This window comes from Heliangelus exortis, chromosome 12, assembly GCF_036169615.1.
Source record: "Heliangelus exortis chromosome 12, bHelExo1.hap1, whole genome shotgun sequence".
NCBI lineage: Eukaryota > Metazoa > Chordata > Aves > Apodiformes > Trochilidae > Heliangelus > Heliangelus exortis.
The window spans coordinates 8,308,570-8,336,429 of NC_092433.1; the positions used below are offsets into that span (position 1 = coordinate 8,308,570).

The 27,860-nt window shown below is 39.9% G+C and overlaps 1 long non-coding RNA gene across 1 annotated transcript; it reads right to left on the reverse strand.

Annotated features, from left to right (window-relative positions):
• Positions 1–27,656, reverse strand: LOC139801788 (uncharacterized). The gene is made up of 3 exons (XR_011728310.1): positions 27,497–27,656; positions 26,640–26,863; positions 1–77 (listed from the first exon to the last, which is right to left on the reverse strand). It is a non-coding gene; the product is annotated as an uncharacterized lncRNA (long non-coding RNA).
• Between the last annotated feature and the right edge of the window lie 204 nt (positions 27,657–27,860).

Genomic DNA, 27,860 nt, shown 5'->3' on the forward strand with positions numbered 1-27,860 from the left:
TCTCTGCCACTGCCTCTGACGCTGCTCTGTCATGCTAAAAGCTACACACTCCAAATACTTGAGATGTTTTTATAAAGCTGAAGAAACACAGTAGAATGTGAAGCATTATAACATTACCACTCTAATGTATGAAAAGTTTAGAATGCATCTCAATACGTGTGACTCAGAAAGCAGAATGAGGCATTTTGGACATGTAAAATCCTGATTGGAGAACTTCATAGAAAATACAGACAAAAGGAAAAGGACTACAAAGGAAAAAACAGAAAGTAATAAAAGGAGAATAAAAGGATGAGGAACAAAATTGCAGTCATCTGACATTAATTAAAAAATACGCTGTCATGAATTGTAAAGATTTTTTGCATGGTATTGAAAATAAAATTAAATCAGATGAATTCTTTCACATGACACAAAAAAAGTGTTTCTACCAGCTCTCATGAAAATCTTGCACAATGACTGGCACAGAAATCTAATGCTCAGCATTGTTAAGGTTTTTCTTGTGAGTTTGGGGTTGGTTGTTTTTTTGTTTTTTTGTTTTTTTAATGTATGGTCAATGTTTAAGAAAACTTAAACAGGAAAAAGAAGTTAGCACGTTGGATTTAACTTTCAAACAAGAAAAAAGTCTGATTCTCCTCTCATTCTGTGCATTACAAAACTACTGCAGACAATGTGCCATTGAGAAATGAATTCAGCAAGGTACTTAACAGGATGCCTAACTTCAAATTAAAGTGATTGCTCAGTTGGGTCAGTGAAATTCTCCAAGTCAGGGCTGCAGCAAAAATCATGGACAATCTTAGTAACTTCTGTATGGGAAACTGTCCAGAGAAATTGAAGCCCTCGCTCTTTCGAGGACTCTTGGAACTGAGTAAATGACAGAGATTGACCAGGAATGTGAGGACAAAGACTGTCAAAGAGATAGGCTGGGACTATGTAACATCTTACAAACAAGGAGAGCAATTTCAAAACCAGTATGGTATTTGACTGGCAGCCAATACATTTTCAAAATAAATCAAGTGTGCTCCTGTCGTCTCCTTTTCATAAGAAACCTGGCAGCCACATTCTGTGCTAGCTGGAGTTTATGTAAAGTCCCTGGTTCCCTTAACATAGTGAAAACCCAGCCTACCCTACAAGTATTTTCACTGTTCATCTAAACCCTACCTGCATCCTCAAACACCACTCTGTTTTCCCATGATTTTTCATCGTATTGCATTCATGAAGAGTCTTTTAAAGGTTAGATTGCACTGATGGAAAAAATAAAAAAAGTTTACTAGCAGGGCATGGTCTCAGGAACATCATGCACAGAACATTAATTCTGTATGTATAACAGTGATAAACCAGATCTGATCATTGCCAGAAACAAAATTAATTGATTTCATTAAAATTCAGAATAAATTCTTTCTCTCTGATGTTCATTTCACTATAGTAAATCAGCTTTTTAAGATGAGAGTATTCCTATCCATGCATAGTGTATTATTATTGAGAAATACTATTCACCCTAACAGAAAATATTTCAGTATCAGTTGAAGACTGCGTAATAACAAAGTATTTTCCAGAGATTAAACAGAGCAGGAATTGGCAACACGTTGAGGTGTGGTTCAGTAAATCTGAGGTATTGCTAATCATTGATAGGGAGGGAAAAGATGCCTGCAACCATGGTGCAATAAATCTAGCTTTAGAAAAAAATGAAACCAACAGCCAAGATAGAAAATGAAGAGCCTTGCCATGATGGCACACAGTGATCACAGCGATTGAATCTTTATGTGGGAAAAATTGTTACACTGCTTTATACAAGATAACAAAGCCAAACTGTATTAATTCAATTACATTGTTAATATCAAGCTCTTGATTGTAATTTGGGGAAGATTCCATTAAAAACAGCGAAGACTGTTACAGCAACAGAATTTTAGGTGAAAGAAAAAATGCAATGGATGTAGTGTGTTGTCATAAATGGCTTTATTAGGGTAAAGAGCAAGTGATTGCTGGATAAATGCTAAAACCAATTTTGTTTAACATCTTTATTACTAATCTCTAAGAGGGAGCACACAGCACATTAACTAAATATGCACAGCACATTAATTAGGAAGTGCTATGAACATTAGAAAAGACCTAGAGCTCTTTAAATCCCCAGAGAGGAAAAAACCAAATGAATTACCACCCAGACAAATATATGCTAATATCCTGGGGAAAGAGGCAGTTAAATCCTGCACTGAACTTGGAGGTCTAGTGGCTTTTGCAGAATATGCTGAAAGCAACACTCGCTTCACATAATGCTCCACGGGGCAAAACCATCTAGAATATTTTGAGTGTCTCCCTTTAGACAGGGAAAGATATTCAGGTTTCATGGTGGCAAGGCTAGGTCTTCACAATGACGTGGAAGGGGAAGAATGCCATGTTTGGCTATGATTTATCTAGCTAGCCAGATAAATTATTATGCTTTCTCCTCTTTGATTCCTATAGTTTAAAACTCCACCCACTCACCTTTTTAAACCAGAGGAAACCCCCACCATCCCCAGTATGAATCCTAATTAAAAAAGAGAGTGCAGGGCAGCCTGATTACTGTGTTTTACAAGTTATTTGTCTAAATTATGTGGTCTCTGTATGAATAATTACTCTTTATCATTCAGTTTGCTCTCTATAAAGATAACTGAAAGCTAATTAGAAATTGTTCAGTGGTTAGCCAATGCTCTCTTTGATCACTCCTTGTTTTTAAAATGTGTGTCTGTGCCCATACCGCATTCCCAAAATATTTTCATTTACCACCAGGAAAGCAGGTAGAATTAGATCATGTCACAGGAGAGTTCCAAGAAGATGAGTAAAAGCAATGAAAAAAAAAAAAAAAAAAAAAAAAAAAAAAAAAAAAAAGGGAGTTTCAGTTTATGTCACAAGTTTTTACAAAAACCTAAATTGTGTATTTTAGGATTTTTTAATACGGAAAGGAAATTGGTACAGTTCTTCCAACATGCTTATGATCAAAACCACAATGTGGCAGCCAAATATCCAGCACTCATTGCTCATGGCTTCAATAGCTCCTTGTTAATTCACTTAACTCAAATACCGAAGTTATGTTTGGGAAGCCCCACTAAAAATTTACATGGCCAACTGACTCAGAAACGTTCCCCTGCTTCCATTAACTCTTTTTATTTCTTCCTTTTAAAGCCTCATCACTCACAGAAAATGAGCCACTAGTGGCAGGCTCTGATTTTGACGGGAACACCTCAGGAACACCATGGGAAAGGCGATTGACACATAGAGGGGTGGGCAGATGGCTGTTTATGTAGCATTCCCCAAAGCTCTTGTGGATACTCCTGTATTCAATATCACAGTAAACAAGAAAGTTATCAGGACAGACTCCACACCACTGGCCATTCAATACCTGATTATGCAGCAGGCTTGCCAGCAAGCTTGCTGAATAGGCTTTAAAATATCTTACATGGCTCAGTGGTCTTATAATCCCCATTATACGAGACCTGGAACATCTCCTTAGGAATTCACCTCTGCTTCTCTCTGTGTTAGTGTAAGTCTAACTATCTTCAGCCTAAGAAGAACACGTTGATCCCATTTGAGTCTACAATACATCCACTTCAAAGAGGTTTTGTCCTTACAGCTTTTACCGGGAGAAAGTTTCATCATAGAGAGCAGCCTGCTGCCTGCCCAGCATTTATCAATACCCATAGTCAGGGAAAATGAGCTCGTTAGCAATGTGCTACTTGGAATGTCTGGAAATAGAGCAACTGCAGAACAAATGATAACCTATAAATTAGAAAGTGAAACATACTATAGCAGTGATGGACAAATCTGACATGGCACCGAAGTCCCTGCCCATGCCCAGTAAGTAAAGGAGCACCAGACCGAGTGAAGTTTATTCAAGAGAATAAACAGTAAATGCTTCTCTTGCATTTGTCTTGCAGAATTAGCAGTATGGCTAGAAATCATTCTTCTGGGAAAAGCTTTACATTTTATGTCCCGCATCTTCTTGGGAATAGTTGGCACCTGTGTCTAAATCTTATCAGGAGGTTTTACTAGCTATCTCCTTCATCACTCCAATTAGCATAGAGAGAATAGAGCATTTACCTTAATCTTCTTCAGGGGCTGAACAAGGTGATAGGAGTGGCTGATAATACTGGATGCATTACGGGAATTTTTAGACCCATAGCTGCATGATCTCTGCCCTGCAGCACAGGTTTTGAGTTCCTGGTGCTCTCCAGCCTCTGGAGAGACCTCTAAAACATATAACCACAGGATACTAAACAGAGATGTGTATTTCAAATACTGTGAGTGGAGTCTATGGATTTTTTGACAAAAAAAAAAATTGTTTACTGCCTTAAGAAGACAAGCCCCGGGCTTTAAACATAAGACTGTCAGTACTGGATCAGAACACATTGGATCCATCCAGCCAGGTATTCTGCTATCAACAGCAGCCCCTAGCAGAGATGGAGAGGACAGTAAGGATCAGATGAAGATACAGTTACAGAAGAGTGTGCAGTGGTAGTCCCCCCAATATCTGTCTTCCTAACTTTCAAGTGGAAGGTGCCATACAGACATTCAGAGCTGCAGCCTGCACCTGGACTATAGATTTTAACAGCCCCTGAAGGACTCAGCCTTCATTAACATATCTAGTTCATTTTTTCGTGTCACATACACTCAAAACCAGAGGCCCAAGGTTCACTTATTGCTCACAGTCAGCTCACAAGGGAGGGACAGACAGGCAAAACTTGCAGCCGCTGCTCTCGGGCCACTTGGCTGTGCCTCTTTCAGAAATTTCTTATGATTACTGAGGTGACACTTGAGAAAGGGGTAAGCAGGGCTTCTGTTTTCATCATGTTTTAAAACAGGTTTCCAACACCACCCAAGCAGTCCGGCAGCCTACAGTACTGGGAACTGTATCCACACTTGCAAGTCCTGTGTGGGAGCTCAATGCATGAGATGTGAAGCAAGTAGTGCTGCAGAGCAGGATTTGATACATGAAAGCCAAGACTCCTCGCAGACTGTCTCTGCTATTGAAAATAAAGTTGAGTCTTTTTCTAAGAGATTAGAAGGTGCTGAAAACAAGTTTGCTGGTCTGCAAATTAGCTGTGCTGGATATGTTGGCATGTTTAATATGTTGCTCAAGGAAAATAAAGTGCTACAATACAAGATAGACAAAGTAGATAATGAGGCCAGAAATATGAATTCTAAGAATAGTTCTGCACGTCTGAGAAAACCGAAACAGGGAAAGGGGATGTTTCTCTGCACAGTGGCCTGTGGATTTGCAGTACTGGGGGAGGACTGGGTGCTGATTTCTTTGATCTCTGCCTGAGAAGCATCACAGAAAAAGCAATATATTCTTCAGGAGTCTGTTACGCAGTGTGGTAGGCCCTTCCACACCAGTGGGAAGCTCTGAGAGACTGAGATATCTCAAAGGTGGCTCAAGGCTGGGAGTCAGCTCCACCTTTAGTTAACCACTTCTGCTCCCAGGGGAAAATACAGCTTTTTTGATTGCACATAAATTGTCACAAACTGCCGTGGTGCAGCCTCTTATTTTTAGCAAGGGATGATGGAGACTCTCCAGGGGCTGCTGTGATTCATGCATGAGTAGAAAGCACCTAAAAGGTGACAAGTGATTCCCATGGCCTCATTAACTAGCTCCAGTGTCATTAAATGACTCTCCTTTCTGCTACACACAGCATCCAGTTGTTCGTTTCACACACAAATATCTTATTCAAGTCACATCAAATATTCAACTTTAACTCAGATCCTTTTCTCCAAATGTATCTCTCTGACAAATATTGTATTGACCAAATGATAGCAACCAAAGTAAGCAGAAATTCTCAAAATCTGTTTTCTTTTACACTCGGTGGTGTATTTCTCTGACATCAGACTGCCCATATTTCCCAAGTGCAATATCTGTTGAGTGCAGTAATTTCAAATTTGAGGTAATTATTCTGACAAGAGGTGAATGGCCTTCATTTGCATGTGACAGTAAGTATGCACAGATTTCTACCCCTAAGTCCCCCCTTTTTTCCCAATTTTCTACTTCTTCCCCTTTCTGTCCCCTGACAGTATGATCCAGACCCAGCTCTGAACACATCTTCAGCATCTCCTGATCAAAATCACCAGTGAAGCAGCTGCTTAAAAAGCCCACATGGTTCCTGAAGCGAGGCCAGAAAAAATGCATAATTCTTTCTAAATCAGGGTGTTGCAATTACCACAGGTCCCTGTGCAAAGCCTAAACTAGTCAGCTTGTTGGAACAGTGACCACTCACCTTTTTTCTCATGCTAAAAACATTGGGTTTCTTGCCCTGATGTGCTCTCATAATGCATAGAAGACGACTTCTTGTGCCAGGTGAACAAGAACAGTTTTAGCGCACACAGCAACTGCTCTACATCTAGAGCTGAAATTCAGCTTGTTTAGACACCCACAAATTGCATGCGACTAGGTTTGTTCCCATTACCCTGCCACATTCTTGTCCCTTCTGTCACTGAGTGCTGCTGCAGTGAATGACAAACAACTCCCCGCATAAAAGGAAAGCTAAAGGTCACTCCTACAGCGCAGCCACCCCGTTTTGTTTGCTACAAGAGAAAACACAGTCCTCTTCATAACAACATTTCACTAAAATATTTAGGCCTAGATACAGAGCATAAGTAGTGGGGGCAGCAACTTGCAACCCCCCATACCCGCTGGTCACTGATTGCAGCCCACCAGCCCTGCAGCAGCTCACACGCACCAGTGCCAGGCTTGGGCACCACAGAGTTTTTCTGTAAATTTCAGGAGAAGGGTATGGAGGGGGTATTAAAAATTCAGAAACATCTACTTTGATGTTGCAGGCCTTTTCCCTGTCATTCAAACACATGTTTTTTTGTTTAAGGATGATTAATATATTTTTAATGTTTTTCCTAACTGAAGGGAAGCCTGTGCTATATATTAAAAGAGGCTAGAAAAACACCCCGAAAGCTGAGCTGGCATAAGTGGGTAGCCTGTATGTGATGTTTATTATGATTTTTCCTTAAGATCCTTGTCTCCTCATTTTTCACTGTTTCTTTTTGCATTTGTCACTGCCCTGTTTGAGGCATCTTGTCTTCACTCCTGTATTAGTCCAAGTCCCAAGAAGAATTCAACCCAAAATACCCTTTGAGAAAGCTTAAACAAGTACAAAACTGAGCCAAACTCCATGCAGAGTATTGCACCACTTACAGAGAGCTCACTTTACTGCCACTGCAGCTCAGCTTGCCAAAAATCTGGGCTTGACAGTGCAGGTTTCAGTGAACTTGTCAGGTGCCTGGGTTTGGGTACAACCTAGGCCATTCAAACCCAGAGATGGGAGACCCAGAGTAGCTGCTTTGGCAGGAAAAAAGGAAGATTATGTCTTGCCATGTGATGGCAGCGGTCACAGGCCAGGGCTCTGTGCTTGCCCAGCAGGGCCCTGCTCCAGCAGACCTGGGGGAGCCACATGCCCACAGCCTGGGGAAAGCTCCTGCCTCACCCCTACCCACTGTACACCAAGAAAATATTTCAGCATCTGACCCTGATTGCAGGCAGATACCCAAAGTGAGGGTTTTCTCTCTCGTGATGCCATTTTTCAGGATTAACAGGGGTGGGTAACTGCAGGTGATGGCTGTGCTTGATGCAAAGGTAAAAAGGGCACAAGGAAAGTTTGTCAGCAAACATCAGAATGTGCACAGTTCCTTGAGCTGGTTTCATGGCACTTTGTAAACACTGGAACTGGGAAAGGTACCAAATTTAGGAGGGGTGGCTAAATCTGAGCTCAGGCTTATGGATCAGATGAAACAGCTGCTTTATTAGCCAGGAAAAATGATTGCTCCACTGTCATGTGGGACAAGCTGTAACATTTATCGGCTGAATAAACAGCAGTCCATGAGGTCCTCAGATTCATTCATTCCTATACCTATCATTTTCACGTTGAAGATAAGACAAAAAACCTCATTATATTTTACTTTCCTCAGTTTTAGGGCTCTGAAATACAGGCAGAAAGATTGCCTTTGCTGCTGTTAACTACCTGCCGGCAGTCTCATTAAGATTCATTTAGGAATAATCTATTACCAAAAAGGAAAGGTCCAAGTTTCAAGGATGGATTATTTAAATCACAGCATGCCATTCTGCAGCAACAGGAAAACAGCCAGTTCCCCCCACCAGCACCTTTCAGAGCTGCTCAGTGGGGGAAGAAGCAGCCCATGGGAAGGTGTATTGAATTTCCAGATGGTAAAGTAATGGCAGAAAACTCTGGCCACCACAACTCTGGACAAGTGAAAATGAGCAATATTTAACTCAAGTATGAAGAGCTACATATAAGGAATATACATTCTGCACTACCCCTTAAAAACTAGCCAGACAGATGATAAGAATATTTAAGAAAGCATGTGCCATGTAATATTATCTGTGTATACAGTATTCTTATTTGCATTTATAAAATAGAGAACAGAAATGACCAATATATCCTTGGAAAAGACACAGACATAGGCAGAATGCAAAGCACAGGCTATTCTAAACTACAGGCAATAATGCATACACCCATTTTTATTTGATTTCAAAAACTTCTCTAGAAACTCAAATGTATGCTTCAAAATTTAACCGATACTATAATTTATATTACTATCCATCTAACTTTGATTGTTCACCTTAAAATATTTCTTACCTAGGTTACTCTTAAAGATGTATTCAAGTATAAATATTTTAGGAAAAAGCAAAAAAAAAAATGCTTATGGAACAAGAGAGGGAGAAAAAATCAAGTAATGTTGACTCATACGTAAAAAGTAGGCTTTGTTAATGTTATATTCATTACCTTAGAAAACGTTTTACAGGAAGTGTAGTAAATCCGCCACAGATGTGATAAAGATTAAAACCTCTTTTAAAGCAAATCTGTCCATTTAAAGTAACCCAAAAAGCATGTGCAACATTTCTCAGCAATTCTCTGAATAAATAGCTGATGAAACAAACTCAATATTAAACTCAAGGACTGCATAAATTCTACTCAAATACAGTCCTATTAATCAAGATGAAAATCACAAAGTCCCCATTTTTTTCTTCATCTCTGAGAGATATTAAAAAGCACTTAGAAGCTGATTTGGAATGGCAGCCCCTTTGCTCTAGCACTGTGCTACCTACCACAATGACACACAAACACTTGCACTGCAACACGCAGGAGAATATAAGCATTTAACATTTAACTACATTTAACTTATAGATCTAATTATGTTTTAAAATATATATATTTTGAAATGCAAGTATCTAAATTAGGAGTACATTATCGGATACATTTAAAGGAGGAAATTTTGCAATCTTGTCCACCATGTTCCACATTGGTTTTTAATAGACCATCTTTAGATGAATCAGGATTAAATATTTGCATTAGGCATACCTATAAATGCCATCAAACAGCTGGGTCCTATCAGAGCAAACATCACAAATGGCTTGCAAGATTCTCATTACTACATGCATATTAAATCAGCATTAACATTTTTCCTAAAGAACATATGACAGCACAGCTGAGTTAAATGAGAGTTCAAAAATAAAGAATTAAACCCCCCACTTCCTCATGATAACAGGTTTTATTTCATTCCTTTCCAATGAGTGTCCCAGTTCTGCAATTTTCATTTGGGATTTCCACCATTGTCCCATATATTTACTCAATGTTTTAAATGAGTTGAATTTTTAAAAATTATTTAGATCAACAATATGCACCCAGAAGAAAAAGAAACACTTCTACATATGAAAATATTTTGCCTTTGTTTTCTAAGACATGACATAGCCTGGCCATTACATGCTATTCCCACATATGAGGGCTATAAGAGAACCAAAAAAAAAGTTGAAAAGATGCATCTGAAGAGGAAAAATAGCCTTGGGACCCAAACCTGCAAACAGCTTTTCCCATGACTGACTACTCTGTCATGAGGAATCTCATTTGCATCATTAAAGTACCAAAGTTAAATACATACATAAGTACTTACAGGCTTGGACTTTGATATGACCAGAGGAAGCAGCAGAGAAATTCTGTCCCTGTTTTAGTTTGGCCTCAGCTGGGCTAATTCAATCACTAACAGGAAGTATTTCTTCAGGAAGAAGAGTGGTCATTGGATGGCAGCTTCCTCTGAGTACACAGAATTTTAACTCTTATTGCTAATTTGAAGGAAAAAATCATCTCTCTCCCAGCAAAAGCAGAATAAAGAGAAGGCATGTGCAGATTGCAGCCCATAGAACAGCTCTATATAACATTCAATATTTGCATAGCTTCTTATGGTAACTTGGCAAGAATTAAATTTGCTACTCATGAGTATTGCTGACATTCCAAGTTCACGCCAAGAAATGTATTTACTACCACACACTGCTATCTTTTATATAACATAACAGCATAACATAATAACATAACATATGTGTGTTTATATGCATATACATATACACAGTCAAAAACACCTGTGCCATTAATAACAATAATAAATCAAGTGAAAATCATATTTAACCCCCACATGCCAAACTCACTGATAAACACAAATGTGTTGACAAAACCTGTGCTTGACTTTCATCGTGATGTAACTGCTATTTCAGATCAAACTGAGGAAATTTACATGCTAGGCAAACTGACATGAACTAGGTTAATTTGGCCAAAGCACTTTCTTTCTGAAAAAAAAAATGTTGCAGAAATATTCCCATTATGTAAATCAGGTAGAAAAAAATAATGTGCTAAAAATAAAATTCTGTTCCAATAGAAAAGTAACATGCAAGGGTATGAACCCTGCTTCTTGATCAGGTTAACTTTCTGCTGAAAAATACAAGTGTGACAAAAAAGAACACAAGCAATCCAAATACAGCACCATGTGTTACAAGGAAAATGTAATTTTTTTTCTTAAAAGAAAGCAGTGCAGTAAGTACACATAGTTCAATGCTTAAGAAATTTTCCCCATGGATGGCATACATAATTTGATATATTATATGTATTTCCTTGTACATTTCCTCCAAATTCCTCTACTTGAATTAAGTCAGTTGTAATAGGCTATTTCTCAACAGGAGTTTTAACAGACATCAGATCTTTCACTCATCTGTGACTCTGCTATTTTCTCACAGAAATAACCAAAAGCCAGACTTGCTTCCAATTAATCCCCTGATGTCCCATGTCTATGAAAGAACAAGGCACCCACTTCGATGGAGGCCACAGTGCAGCCCTGGACAAAGCATGAGCCCTGTGCCCGTGGGGTTGTTGCAATTTACCTGCATCCTCTGTTGCTCAGAACATGGGGTGTGTTCAGCACGGAGCAGACGAGACAGAATTTACCTTTGACATTTGCATCAGGGCTTAAGAGGACTGTATGTGTACCCAGGTGCTGGGCAGTGTGCTGTGTTGGTACCAGATGTCCCAATACCACAATGTTGGGCACCTCTATTTGGTTTCTTCCAAGAAAAAAGTATCCCCTTGTCTAAAGCAGTTCCCTCCTGCTGAAACAGTCCCCAGGGCTACTTGGCATGAGCTAGAACAGTTAAAAAGCCAATCCAGACCCCCCCTAAATTAGGTATGAGCAGAGAAACTCATGTCTATGCTGTTAGTGCACCTGTACTGACACTTCTTCCAGCTCAAGTGCAACTGGTCTGTAACTGAGCCTGGAGCCCTCCAAGAGCTGTTCTGATTGTTATGCCAACTGGTATAAAGACAAGTATCTCCCAGCTTCACAGATTTCTCTGAGCAACATTAAATGGCTACACAGTCCAAGACCACATTATGCAAATGAATGGAACAGTCACTATAAAAAAGAAAATAAAAACATTTGGGTCAGTGCACAAAATTCAGCAGAGACCAAGATCAGGATATCTACCAGTGAGACAGAGCAAAATGCCCATAAAATGTAGACAGCTGGTAATATCATCATGGCAAGGAAGCTTCTACAGATTGCTTAGAAAGTCAAGTACATTTCAGTTTGAAAATGCTTAAACAAACTACATAAACTGAGTGCAAATCATATTTCAGTAATTTACCTTCTCAATAAGAAGAACAACTTAAAGGAAGACTAAAATATAGTTTCAGAATTTGTTTGGATAAGAAAGACACATCCTAATTTTTGTAAAATATAGTGTGAATAGTATATTTTTAAATGAGCCTCTAATACCTGTCATCTTATTACTTCAAGTGTTTCTTTAACCAGCAGAAACCAGGGCCTGGCTATCAACAGCTCTGAGAAAATTCAGCTCCTTTCACCTTCTCTGAGAGTCATACAGAGCTCAGGGCTCTCCATGGGTCAGGTGGTGGCAAAGTTGCCACTGCTGCATGCCATCCTTCCTCATGTTGTCTTGTAAGAGCAAATTCTTTTAACCATTAGTCTAGGATCTGGATGTCTGCACTTACATCTCTTCTGAGGTTTAAAGTGCATTTGGCTATATCCTAATATATGTAATAATGCATATGAGGGATTCAGTTAGCAATGACCTGGATGTTCTGACTTGAAAATGGCAAAGTGCATGCAGGTGACTGTCAGCAGTGAGGTTGCTAGAGATTGACCAAAATAATTTATGCAACTTAAAAAGAAGAAAAATTGCCCCCCCTCCATTTCAAGACAATGAATGACACATGTGAGTCTGCCTTTAAGCAAATAAGCAAACAAAAAAAAACACCAACAAAAAAAATTTCCTGATTAAATAATGATCTATTGCCTGGGACACCAACAACACACAAGCAAATATAGTGACAATAAGAGCTAAAATGAAGAGAGAAAAACAGTTTCAGTAAAGACCCAGAGCGTCTCCAGAGGATGAGCTGTGAGCACTGAGCCCAACCCAAACACCAGTAAGGTTGGCATCAGTTACTATTATGGCCCTTAGTTACTGAAATATGTTGAATTTTTTTTAACACTGACCGCAGCTCCTTCCATCTCCCATAGCACATTTCTCTTTTTAAATTTTTTTGTGTGAGAGTTTTGAGGGTTTTTCTGGGGGGTGGGGTTGGTTTTTATTTCTTTGGTTGATTTGGTTTTGTTTGAGTGGTTTATTTTTGTTTCTTTTTTTTAGGAGCAATATAAAAAAAAAAAAGGAGTGGAACAGGTTGATATGGTGATGGCATTAGGTTTTGATCTCTTGCTTCAAACAAAAGATGCACGCCCAGCTATCCAAATAAAGAACATATTGTTCAGTGCTACTTGTCTGACTTTCCATTGCCTGTTACCTTGCATAGTCATTCAGGTCTGAGCCAACAGGATATAAAATGTTACCCAACCAGAACTGTCCACAAAGCAAGTATTTGATACCTATGTCGCCTTTTCTTGTTTCTGAAATACTTTTATAAATGTCCTTTTTACCTTTGTCCTCTTTGTAATATTTAAGTCTTGTTCAAAAGAATAACAAACTCCCACCAAACACACAGTATCAGAAAGGGAAAGTCATTTTTCCAGGACAAATTTCTTCCTCTCTGCCCAAGAACTATGGCTATGATGGGTCTCAAAGCAGGTGACTGATATGCAGAAATGTTATGTACAATTGGGAACCCCTGCTCCACAAAGCAAAATAACTGCAACTGCTACAGAATTATCATCAACAGCATTATATGCAACATTCTTTTAAATGACATAGTCATTATAGAATAGTCCGGGTTGGAAGGGAACATAAATAAGTCATCCAGTCTGCACTCAATGAGGTTTCTCAGAGCTCCATCCAACCTGACCGTGGGTGTTTCCAAGAATGGGTCATCTACCACCTGGCTGGGCAACTTGCACCACTGTTTCACCATGGTAAAAAAATTGTTCCTTATATCTAGTCTTGATCTACCTTCTTTTAGTTTTAAGCCACTACCTCTTGACCTATAACAAGCTCTGCTAAAAAATATGAGTCTTGTCTTTCTTATAAGCCCCCTTCAAGGACTGGAAGGTCTGTATACAGTCTCTCTGCAGCCAGCTTTTCTCCAGGCTGAACAATCCCAACTCTCTCAGCCTGTCTCCACAGAAAAGGTGTTCCAGCCATTGGAACTTTTTTGTGGCCCTCCTATGGACCCTCTTTCTTGTGCTGAGCCCCCCAGAGCTGGACACAAAACTCCAGGTGGAGTCTCACAAGAGTAGAGCAGAGGGGGAGAATCACCTTCCTCGACCTGCTGGCCATGCTTCTTGTGACACAGCCCAGGATACAGTTGGTGTTGTAATGTTGATATACAGTTAGGAAGTTCCACACAGTCTGTTATCTTAATATCCTCCAAGCAGAAATATATCAATGTACATATTATTCATAAGGATTCCAAACTTTTGGATAGCTCTAGCTAGGAAAACAAACAACACCCCCCCTGCTCCCTTCAAGCCTCCCATTTCCTATGCCTGCAGTGCAATAAAAATGCTTGCAGAAGTTTTTGGACAGTCTCCTATCTGTTCTCCTGTTTGAGGAGAAAAAGAAATGTTCCTCAGATTCCTTATAGCAAAGAGAGGTTTAAAATAGTTTCTAAAACATTTTATAGCATCTTAAAATATTCTCTTTTATCTTTTATATTTTTCCTACAGTGTCTGTAGATTACGGGCTGAGTTTAAAAAACCCTTGGGTGCTACTTTTGGAGTTGAGCACATGCATATGGTGCACACATTTCCAACCAAGTGATGACTTCCATGAGACGTCGTACTATATGTGGGTGGGATGCTGGCAAGTAACAGATTTCAATGTAAGATTCAAATAAGGGCATGAAAATCCAAGTTTTGCAATAAAAGAAACATGTTGAAATTCAATGGGAAAAATGTAAAGTTATTTATTCTCTGCTTTCAAAAGAACTGGAATTTTTGGTTGTGTCCTGAGGGCTGTTCAAAATGGCTACATGGAAAAATCTGTCTCCAACCAAATCTGCCTGGGACTGCAGGCATTAGGCTGGTTTTGTGATGTCATCTACAGTATTGTTTCACAGGAAATATGGAACTGATTGCGTTTTGCTAAGTGAAGTGGAAACAAAAAGATTTCTCATGCTCAGTTGTAATAACTTCAAAATTAGATCTATTACATCTTTCTGCCCCTGACAGAAATCTATCAGTGTCTCCAGCAGCCTCAGGTGAGGTGGGCCAGTGCCACACGAGAAGAGGGCTCCTGGTGTTAGCTGGGCAACAGCTGAGGCAGCATCAGGATTCAGATAGTGTGGTCTTTCAAGCTGGAGTACTGCACTATAAAAAAATCCTTTGCCCAAGGCACTAGCATAATGAGGGATGGCTCTGATCATTAGTGCTGGAGAAGCAGTTATATTGTTTTGCAATTTATCCAGTACCAGCAAAATTCTCAGCCCTGTACAGTACATAGTTCAGATTTATTTCCTTCCTCAAGGAAAGTATAGATTGACCACACCGTGAAATGTGCTGTGACTGGGACATTGTGTCCCAGAGATGTTATAACACTCTCTGTTCTTTGTTGTGCAGACACTGTTACTGAAATGTCTTATAGTCCTACGTTAATAAAATATTTTTAGATCTTTAAATATGCTGACAGCATGGTACACTACAGATAACCACCAGATTCTTGAAAGTCTAGCATCAAGTTTGTACAGATCCAAGTGATTTACCAACAAAAGTATTAAAAGGAAAGATCTGTTATAAAGACAGCTCCTGAAGAAAGAAAAAGTAGATGTCTGTTCTACAAAAATGGAAAGATGTTCTTGCAAACAGAGGGGGTGGGTGGTGACAGCACAAGGCATAGGAACGCAAGTGGGAGAGGGATGAAAAGTCTGGGTGATGCGGTATCAGGAAAGAGCAAGAGGTTATGTAAAACTAATGAGACATGCAGAGCCCTGAAACCACACGCTATTACCCAGGGATCAAATCCAACAAACATCCCATGCAATTTAAGAAAATAATTTTTTCTCATTAGATCTAAGACATAAAACATAGTAGGAAAATTGCGTCTCCTCTTTTTTGAAGTTTGGCACATCATCAAAGTCTCCTGTGAAGTCAAAGAAAAGCACCTCCACCCTAAACGAAGACTTCTACATAGGGAAAGAAAACACGTTCCCTTCACTGGCTATTTCTACCAGAGAAAGCAGAAAGTAGGTGGGAGACACACAGAGCCACCAGCTCCTCCCATTCCACCTTAATTAATCTGGAGTTCAGCCAGGACACCATTTTTACAAACATACCATAGAAACCTTTAGCCATCCATTCCACTTCTTTGCAAAGATGACACCTTTAGAATTCCACCACTACCTTAAGCACTGACTCAGAAGGGCTCAACCTCCTGGTAACCCACGAGCTCTGCAATGTGCTGGGCTTTGGTGGCTTTCCAGACAACTGCAGAGGCCTCGCCCTTGCCTGCGAGCTGACGGCTCCCAGACCAATGGGGAATGGCTGCAGACTTGAAAGACATGCTGCTTAAAAGGCTCTCTCATGTTTCAGCTGACCATGTGTTTTCTCTTAGTACCCTGTGAGTTCAAATACCTCTGTATAACAGAAGTCAGACTGAAAAGGCATTGTGCATAAAATAATTCTTATCCGCATTGGTACGAGCCTTTGTGCTTTTTAAAAGCATATATGAGTGGGCAGGGTACTATTCACGCTACTTAGTGCATAGATTGCATCTTGTTCAAATTCAGTGACTACAAAAAAAAAAAAAAAAGGTACGTAAAGGTTTCCTTTTAAACCTGATATGTAGCAGCACAGAAATATTTAACAACGTCCACTTCATTCATAGGTAACTATCATTTGAGAAAGAACAGATTTCTCTCTCTCTTCACATGTAACACTGCTAACTCAAGCACACATGCTGACTGCAGGTTGAAGCTCATGGTAATGACACAGTTTGCAGCACCATACTACCATATCCGAAAGACAATTCCAAATCACACAGCTGTTTTAAAAAAACAATTTCTCAAAATTAATATTAAACCAGAAAACTGTAGTAGTGGTTCTTTATCTTGAAGGCTGTAGGTCTATAACTAGCCAGAAATCAGAAATGCACCAACAAGGTTCCAAAAAAGTGTTTGCTATCTCTGATTTGCACTGAATAATTAAAGGATTTCAGAGTTCATTCAATGTGGCAAGAATGCCACCAAACATATAAGACCTGAAGTAAGACTTCCACACAGAACAAGTAGTCACTATCAAAATACAAGGTAGTATTGATTCAACTCAGAAACTGAGACTTCTTGAGAACAGCTTAAGAAAGAATTTTGATTACATTGAGAGTTCATATTTTACTGTATGTGCTTTGCACCAACTTATTCACATGCACATATTTCAGCAGCACTCCTGAAAGTCTTTGCATTTGCACTGCAAATTTTGGCACTTGCAGCTTGGCATTTAAGATGCTGCAGCAGACTCTGCTACCTACCAAGCTCAGCCGGTTGCTCACCAGTTGGCATGGGAGTTAGGGACCAGCTGAGAAGTGTCTTGATAGATGCTTTCAGGTACTAACACATGGGAAAAAAGAATCTCCAGTCTTGCTGATACATAGTCTAAGATAAAATGTAGACACACACACACACTTTCCCACTCCGCCCCCTCAGCCCAGGACAGCATTGCAGGTTTGCTTTCAGGACTCAAGAGCCTCTTGGTGCAGGGCTCAGCTGCATGGCACTGTCCTCACTCCACAGCAGCCACATCCTCCCCCCTTTCTTTTACTGCTCCTGTTCTCTACTTTCCAATAAGAACAGGATTGCCCTCAGACCAGTCCAGGCCACAGCAGACCTGTACTTACTTCGAGGTCAGGAGTTAGGACTTTAGGCAGTCATTGCACAGGTCAGAAAAAACTTCTCTCCTCTCCTGACTCCCTGCCTCTGCTTAGCAGACGAAGTCCAAAAACCAGAGAAGTTAGGGGTGCTTTTTGAGGCAGGACAAATAATCTTCTCTGAGGCTACCAGGAATCCTTTCCCTGAACCAGGCTTGTAGGGCTGAGGGAGATTCATCTTCTTCTGCACCACTGGGCACTTTAACACCATGTTCAGCTGAGCAAACCACACTGCAGCAGCTCACAGCTACCAACTAAGTCTTGTGGAGGGCAGCACTGGAGATTTCCTATTCTCTATCTGCACTTTAATTTCCCAGTTTCCCCATTCAGCTTATGCTGAGCACCTCACCAATACAATTATGTTATACTGAGTACTTGACTCATCCTCTGGGTTGTATTGAGCAAACTACTCTTAACAGCCTGGGAAATACAAACTGCATGACCTGATGCTCTCCTATGGATTGTAGGAATCTTGGAATGCTTGTAAACCCATGTTAACACACTGCATCCCACTGAAATGACAATTTTTGTCCTTACAAACAAATTCCATCCTTTACAGTAATCATTTCTATGTCAGAATGGTGTTTTTTCATTTGGTAAAAATCAACCTACTTTTTAAAATAAAATGTTCCCAAAGAAAAGCAAGTCTGATTCAAGAACAGCAAATAGGATGAGAGCGTGTATTGCTTGTATTTGAGCCAGAAACAATTGGTTATGATGTGTATTAATGTATATCTTTACTGCTATGTTGACTCAGCCTTCCATACATTTCTTTTGCTATCTCCCACTTTATGCCATTCATGCTCAGAAACCTGAGACTGGCAGCCTTGAAGTGTCTTAGCTGGAAGAGCTAGAGGTATATTCCAGATTTCATGTATAATATTCCCTCAGACACTTCATCTTCTTGGGGAAAACTCAGGCTGCACCACTGGGCAGGACCTCAGACCTCTTCTGGGCAGGGATTAGACATTACTGGACTGGTCAGGGTGCAGATTTTCTTTCGTTAGGAAATTCTACAAGTCTCCTGATTCAGTTTTTATTCTGTTTCTGGAGCACCACATGTTCTGAGTTGCTATGGGTTATGAACACATGTTAGGAAAATTAAATAAGTACCTAATCCAAGCACCACTCAGGTAATTAATGCCGTTAACAGGGTTATAGCTGCATGGATTTAATGAGAATTAACAAGATTTGTTTGCATTAACATGGGCTTACATCTCCCAGGTGACAGCAGGGACCATGCAATGGGGATTTATGCTCTGCTGTGGCCGCTGTCACCAGTGCCCAGAGGGTTTGAGCTGGGACCCTGGTGCTGAGGGTTCTGATCCCCACCAATGACCTCCAGTGCCTGCTTGAGGGGGAACTGCTTGCTCCCCACCGGTGAGGCCCATTGTGCTTTGGGTGAAGATACTGATGACTCGGCGCAGAGAGATGGGAGATGACCCTCTGGCCTACTGATTAAATGGACTAGAACTGAACTTGCAACAAAAATAAACACAGCAAGTGCACAAATTAGCCTCACTTGCGTGACTTTAGCAAGACAAAAGTTGAATGACTTCAAGATGATCTTTAGAATTACATTAGAAAGTTCAATAGAGCATCAAAGATGACAGCTGTAGCTTTCTGCAGTGAGAAGCCCACAGAAGGTGGTGACAGAGCTTCTCTGGGCTTCAGCAGCAGCAGGGCTAAGCCTCTCTTCCCTCCTGTTCCTCAGCCATTGCTTACATGAGTCCCGTGAAGATTCTCATTAAACAGCATTGGGAAAAAAAATAATCAAGACAGGAATGGTATACTTGCTCTGTGTTTGGTACTGTTTAGGTAAGACATCTACTGTTTTCTCTTCATTGTTTCCTCCATTTGCTCCTCTTCAGTTGCCTGGCTCACCAGCTTTGCAAACTTATTCTAGAGTGAAGTTGAACCTGCACCACTTCAGTGTCTGGAGCCTTAGCCATGGGCCCAGGGTGCTGACAATAAAACTGTGGTGATAACTCTGCAATAATAGATGGGGATTTTTTGCTGCCTGCCTGTCTACATGGTTATTCATTATTAAAAGAAATTATCTTGCTGTAGCAATATTTTGCCACAATAATCTACCTCTAAACACCTCCTTTACTAAGAGTGAAGCTTATCCATTACAGAAGAAAGAAGGACAGTAGGACCTACAGCAATTTGTAGATGAACACACACCAAATATTAGGTTTATACCCTTGAAAGATCAGTACTACACATCTGATATGTACTACACAAGATTTGGCCAAACAATAGAGGTCACCTCACAGGGTAAATTTCTGTAGATCGAAGATGAGGTCCACATATTCTACTAGTTTGCTCATTTGCAAACATCTGTAGCAGAACACACTGATCTTCCACAAAGAAAAAAAAAAACAAACCCACACAAATGGAGTCAGTTCCATTTGTTAGCCATATATGGGAAGAACTGTCTCTAAACAAATTTAATTCTTGACTCCAAGTGGGATTGAAGATGCTTTTCAGATAAGAAGTGGTAAAATAAAATCACAAGAGATCACAGAAAATGATGTTGTTATTCCCTTCCTGCAGCATTCATCTAATTTTATGTTTCGTATTGGGGCAGTTTGGCCTTCTCCAAAGAGACCAAAAAGACAGCAAACAAACAGCAGTTCAGTGGTGGTTAGACTGCACTCATGTAACCCAGCAATCATAATTCAAGGGAGAAAATGATTTCCTGTCAGAAATATAGACTGAAACTGCCAAGAAAATCTCTCCAATGCTACAAACTTATCACCATTCACCCATTAGACTTGTGATGAGGAGAAAAATCAAAATTGCACAACTTAGTAAACCATGGATGGCATACCACGCAGAGAGGAAGAAAAGAAGACATAGCCATGAAGTCAGCTTGAGTTCTACTAAATACTTTGTTTTGAAATCACATTTCTAAAATATCAGAGAAGTAGATAAAAATGCTGTTGCCTTTACAGCTTACCCACCATGACATTTTTTTCCAGACAACTGGCAAGATCTTGTATTAGCTATGAACCCATGTCTTAACAAACTTGTGGATTCACTTGACTCACCATCCTTGGTGCCAGAACTATTGTGTGTGATGAGCAGTGTGTTGGCTTTAACACACCTCACCAACCTGGGAGTCGGTGCATGGATTACTCTATGAACCTCTCCAGCTGCAGAGCAGCTTTCATGTGGTTTACAGTCTTTTCAAGCCAAAATAACCAAAAAGGTGAAGTTTGTAAGGTGGCTTTCCTTGAGCTTTCTCAAAAGTATTTGCCCAAATACAGCAAACCTCTCTCTCTCTCCACTATAGGCTGTTTCACTCCTTTGACACTAAGACTAGAAAAAGGGAAAGAGGCTGCAGAGTGTGAATTCTTGATGAAGCTTCTGGTAACCTGTAACCTTTCTGGCCTATTTTCATCTGATTTGTTTTGCTCCTGAGCCCAAAGAAGATCCATGTTAGAAAGGGATGGCTGGTTTGTAGCAATGTTATCTTGTGCAAGATGTGAGATTTTCAGATGAGAAACTCTTGTCCAGTTTTTTCACACTGGTGTCTACAGCTGATAAAGCATCATCACTGACACATTAACCAATGTATTATTTCAGCTTCCCTGTGGAAAACAGCCTGGAAATTCAATTATCTATTGCCACAAGTCACTCTGTTACACTGTGAAATTAAAACCCAAAGCAGACTGGTATTTTTTTTCTACAAAGCATCTGAACACAAAACTTATCAAGAAATGGGAAATGCAGTAAGAGCTGAACTGAACTATAAATTCTGACATAGCTCCACTAATAATGATTAATGACTAAGAAAAAGAAAAGGGAGACTGCGTGCACAAAAGCCAACCTGAACTGACACTAAGACATAGAATTATTTTAAATATTTTCCCTTCTAATTACATATTTCTTACTACTGTAAAATATTCAACATACAAAACCAGATTGGCTCTGTTGCCTGTTTCAAAAGCAGCAGGCAGCCAAATAAGCTCTGAAAAGCTAATTCAAATGCCACAAGTAAAACTGCCCTGCTGTTTCTTCCATAGAAAATCCAAATAAAGCTCATTTACTTCTCCTGTGAGTATAAGACAAAGGTATTACCACCACAGCAGAGTTGTGCTACAGTAACACATGAACAAGGAGACTGAAAGCCTAAACTCGCAGTCCCTACTACAGCCTCCAATTTTTTTATAACTCCATTTCAGTGGGAGCACAACTCATTTGACTCATGAGGAAGGCTGTGGCCACATTTACTCAGCTTGCTCACCATTACAAGAATTATCTCCAAAAGAGAGTGTACAGCTCAAGAGTGCAGTAATAAGTAGCATCCAGTGTATGACATTTTTTTTGCTACTTCCAAGGACCAAAATTAATTTTCATGAGCAGAACAGCCCTTTTTAGGACCATTTACAGCCAATACATGGCCCTTCACATCTTACATAACTCGAGAGCAAAAAAGTATAAGTCTTAGTACTTCCCTGCTCCATTGACAGGTGTAAATGAGAGGGTTTGTGTCCCAAAGAGCTTATTTGAACAGACCTGTGCATGCAGCAGTACAGGCTGTTGGAGCCCTGTGGGTCCACATAGCAGTGGGTGTTATACATCAGCACCATGACAGCAGCAGGAGACTAAATACTTGTGGTATAAAACATACCAATGTTATTAGCATGCCACCAGTGTGATGCCCCTCTCTGCATCCCACTGCTCAACTCACTCTGGTCTTGTGTAGCTTCACCGCCACCCTCCCAGCCTGGTTCCTGGGACAGACAGTATCTCCTTGGAAGCACGGGAGGGCAGCATGGCTAGAGGGGGGGATGTGGATCTCCTCCTGCTCTTCAGGGAAAGTGTCTATCCCAACCAAAACTGCTGAACACACAAATTTAGGATTTTGGGATATGGGTGAGTGAGAGTTTGGGTCATGCCAGGGTTCCGAGCTAGGACTGGTTTCAGCAAGGACTTGCTTTCACGTCAGGCAAAAAGCAGGTGACTACCTACAGAAAACAACCCTCATCCCTTGATGCCAATGACCTCTCACACAAAAAGCTAATAACATAATATTTGAGGATATCAAGGTGCCCTACTTGCTGTCAGTTATCACAGAAGATTGAAAGAGGATCATTTGGCACTGGTTCCCTGCCACGTAACACATCTGGAAGCAGGGTGTTGGCGGTGTTTGTGTTTCGCTCTCAGCAGGAGACAGTTTGCTGGTAGAGATCATGACAGCACTGCTGGAGATTAAAACACCCAGAAAAAAGTGTCCACAACTGGCAACTTCTATTTTGCAACATATGTCAGACTCTTGTCTGTGATGTGGCACAACTAGCTTTTGTATGATGTAAGTGCAACAGCACGGAGTTTAACACACAATGCAATTGTCTGGGAGAAGTTAATTCAGCTCCCCACTGCAAGACACATTGCATGACGACCGAGTCCTGAAAAGTGCTCTACTCCACTTAAAACAGACCTCGAAAGGGCTTCTCACAAGACAGGATGCACTAGGCAGAAATTTCCAGAAGTAAATGGAAAACCTTTAAACAAACACAAATATTAACCAAACTGGATGCAGAATTACTAGTTTGGGTTGGGCTTCCTCAGAGTAATGAAGCAATTCCCTTAGAATTGCCTCTATACGTTCAGAGCCTACACTTAAGGCAGATTAGCCATGTTGTCATCTTATGTCAATACCAGTCTTTGCTTGGGAAAATGAATTAAGACCACACCAAAATTACTCCAGTGAAGAGTTCTCAACAGCACTTGTAACCTCAGGGATACCGTTAAAACAGCAAAAGGAACCAGCAAAATACAGACTGGTTTACCAATGCTGGTTTACTGCAGAGCAGGAACATGGTTTATGAATGTAAAACACACCAAGGAAACACTTTGCTCAGTCCCCAGTGTGATGGTGCAGTTCCTCAGGAAAAGAAAGTTCTTCTTCATCCTTCCCAACACGGAGCTTAGGAAAATATCACATCTGACATGAGTCATCTTCTCATTCAGACATGAATTCAATTTATCCTTGCTGAAAGGATGATCTAACCCCTACCTTCTCCAGACTTTCTCAACAGGAAATCCAGGCACAGGGGTAGAAAGAAGATCAGTGACAGAGGTGAAAAGAGGAAGGAAAAACATACACAAACATACAGAAAAGTGATAATTCTGAAGCTTTCCTCTAGGAAACCATGTGCCACTGCACAGCAACAAAAAATAACCCAGGGGTTCCCTCTTTTCTCTGGCTCCCTGTGAGAAGCCACTTTAAAGCTTTTAGAACATTTGCAGAGTTTGAGAGAAATGGTTTTTGTTTAACTTCAGCTACTTCAAAAATGCCTAGGGCCTGAAGAAACAAATTTTTGGATTGCTCTAAAAGAACAGGCAGAACTTTGAAGTTTGGGGAATTTTTTTCAGATGAAATGTTAAATTAATAAACATCAACATGACAAATCGGTCTGAGTAGTGTGAAAAAAATTAACAATCACTAAAAATTCATATTGGATTAATTAATTGTGGCATTTTGTTACTTATTCTAATACACTGATGAGTCTGGTACTTCAAGTCATATAAACCACACTGAGTAATGTGTTTTATTCCTAACTAAGCACATTTGATATTACTGCCCATTCACCCCCAAAAATAAAAGGCATTATCACCCCCACTGAATAAAGTTCAGTTTGGGTAATGATGAGATCATGAATAAATAGTTTACTTATAGATCATTTACATTTAAGAAATGCACACAGAAATTCAAAGCATCTGGAATCTAAATTACTTCTTTGTCCACAGCTTCTTTATAACAGAAGTTTCATCAGTGCCACTGAATTTACCCTGCACTTTCTCATTAATTGAGTTGCTTGACTAAAGTGTCCCACGTGACTCATTTATTCTTCACTGTATTGCAAGGAATGGTTGGATAAGGAAACCTTGACTCCATGGGAAGTCATGGGTCAGTCGGCTGCAAGCCCCACACAGACTATTAATTACAGCTCCGTGGTTGCAGAACCATCTGCTAACACTGTGCAAACAGGAACAGTATCATGCCAGTATTGCCACATCCACATTTTTATATTCTCGCCTCAATTTTCCTCACTCCATTTTCAGAAGAAAAAACATGATTCATTCTTAATAGGTGCCCTATTAAGTACTTAAAAAGCAATAATGTAAACCAACCTTCCTCTACAAACACTGGCAAACAACAGTTTACTCACCACAGCAGTTCCTTACCATCCCAGTGAAGTATGGGGGGGAAACTACTCAATACACTCAATACACTTTCCTGTAGATTTCAGTGACATTTTTTTTCAGGAATCTGAGGACTGTAATGCTTCAAGAAGTGTACCTACCAAGGACCACTAGAACAAGTTTGCTTCTCACAAGTTAGCTGATTCGTAAAAAAAAAAAAAAATTTTAAAACCCAAGCAAGCAAAAATAAATTAACAGATAAATTAAAAAACAAACAAACAAACAAACAAACAATAAACCCCCCCTTCAGATTCCAGACAATTCTCATTCATGTCAGCCAAGTTAATTGTAGCGTGATATTCCTACTGTTGTATGGCACTGAAATGGGAGAGTTCCTACTGACTTTATCCCCAGGGGATCCTATACCAGAATCACCTGGTGAACCCATGAAGAAGACAGTCCCACAGAGAGCCTCAGTGGGCACTGACTGACAGGATGCTTTGAGTAACACCACAAGCTCCTGACCCAGAACATCAGCGCCCTGAGGAGGATTCCAGCAAACATCTGTTACCATTAAAGATTGCTGGTTGAGATCTACACCCAGAGAGGGCCAGGACTGAGGGACTGCATAGTTCCTCTCTGAGGCTTAAACAGCACACAGATTTGAATGCTAGCAGAGCAACACTTAAGGGAAGCAGCTTCAGAATGAGGAATGAGAAGCCATTCATTTAGAGGTTTCTCTAATGCTTCTCCATTTAATATTTGCACATTTAATATTTACACATGCAAGTCTAACAAAAATTATGTTACGAGGAACAGCTTCTGTATTTCTCATATTAAAAAAATAACCAAAAATATATGGTATGTATAGCAGGAGTTTGTAGCCAGGATCCTATATTACTTCTTAGAGCACTTAGATAAGATCTAGTGTCTATAAAAAGCCTCTCTGTTTGCTATTTACACAGGTGTCCTGGAGCATTATATAATCATGTAGCTAATCAACATAGCCTTATGATCTCAAAGGATAATAAAACTATATCAAGATCATGACATAGAGGTAAAGAGTTGGCTACCATTTGACAATAATCTTTTATTCCTTCCAGTTCCCCAGAGCGTAGATGTCTTCAGTTTTTCATGAGAATAAGGTGAACAAGAAAAGACATCTTTTCCTAGCCTTGTTCACCAATATTGTTTAAATGTAAAGTCAAGCTGGCTCCTCACATAAAGGCTTAAATAGTGCCACTCTTATTCACATGGTTTCACTAAACTTGGCAACAGATCTCTTACAGTAAGGTCCACAAGCCAGGGGTCTTACCTCTCCTTCCAAGAGTCAAGCTTTAAAATGGTAACTTAAAGGATTCAAAACATATGCCACCAAGGAGGACAATAAGACATGAAAGATGACAGAATATGTGCAAGACATAGATGTTGCCACGTATTCTGTAACCACAGAGAGGATCAGAAACTACATTACAAATTAAAGCAGATTCTATGATAAAATTGCCCTCCAGAAAAGGCATATATCATCCCTTAAAAAAGGTGATGTATCATCCACAAAATCCCCCACAAAGACTAATCTATCATTTCAGTCAGCCAAATCTGAAGACAGTTTGAATCTTAATAAGGTAACAGCAAAATCCCCTAGAATGTAAGAACAAGGGACATATTCAGTTCCTGTTACATCTGGCTTCATTAGAGCTTATTCTGCTTTTAATCTGCTATAATAAAGACCTTACGTTTGAGTAAAGATCTTAGAATTCAATGTGTTTGTATAGAAATATATATTCCATGCAAACAACATGGCTAAAGTCAGCGCTGGTACATCAGACCTTGTACTTACTGTGAATGAATTATGTCCTCCGTTCATGAAGTTCTCCTGTCATTCTTTTCCAAAGCATCTGTTCCCCAGGATCTGTACATACTCTCTTACTACAGGAGCCATCAGGATGAAGAAACTTCCACCTCATGTTCCCTAGGCTGTGTAGAGCTTCTGCTTACACCAAGGTGTTGCATCCCCTCCCACAGTTTTTACCATCTGTTCACATTCACAAATATATTAGAAGGCTGCAGGGAAAAAAAAAAAAAAAATATATATATATATATATATACATATCAAAAATTATTCTATTAATGCAATACAAATCATGATACTTCTGAAAAAGTTTAGAAAAAATAATCTTACCACCTGTTTTCAGGTACAAGCATGTTGTCAAGCACACTGAGAATTGCCAGAGGTCGTAATTCAAAAGCATTCCATATAATGCATATAACTACCAAGGAATTGCTCCCAGACTGCTATCATTGGCATTTGCCTAGTTGTACATCTATAAATCAAATGCCATTGTGGCTTAAAATGGGCATACTATCTCTGACAGAAGTAACCATTTGCCTGTTAGAGAACTATAGCAACACTAACTCTTCTTAAAAAAGTATCTGTTTGACACATTTTGCACTGCTCGTTTTCTTTATAGTGGATTTTTGGAGCTGTTTCTTTGGTTATGGTTTTATTTCTAGTTCATTAAGTCCTCAAACTTGATCTACTTCCAAGCTCTTTACCCATAGCTATACTATGCTAGATGAAAGTATCACCAAGGGAATACTTCAGTCCAGAAAGCATAAATGCAGAAATACATAGACGTTCAATTTTATATAAATGTCAATCAACACCAGTGAAAACTGCTAACAAAGTCAATGTACTTGCCCACCATAACTTGGTCTTCTCCCCATTTTCTCGGGATGTCTTCTAGTTCATGTCTTGCTGAGTAACAATTTCCTTTTTTCATGCTTTGAATCCTATCACCCAAAGGAAAGCACAAAACCACAGCTGAACAGTATTTTACAGCAGTAACGACCTCAATCTCCCTCGCCCAAGTAGTGGCCAGTTCAAGTTTGCTCAGGGATTACCCTTTACCCTCCAAGGTTGCTGATTTACAACACAATGAGATACTTCAGAAGTCTTAAAACTATTTGCCTACCAAGCATTAGCTGTTCTGAAATTAATAGTCACAGAGAGTAAATCCAAGCCCATACTTGAGAGAAGCTGTGTAAAGAGGCCATTCTC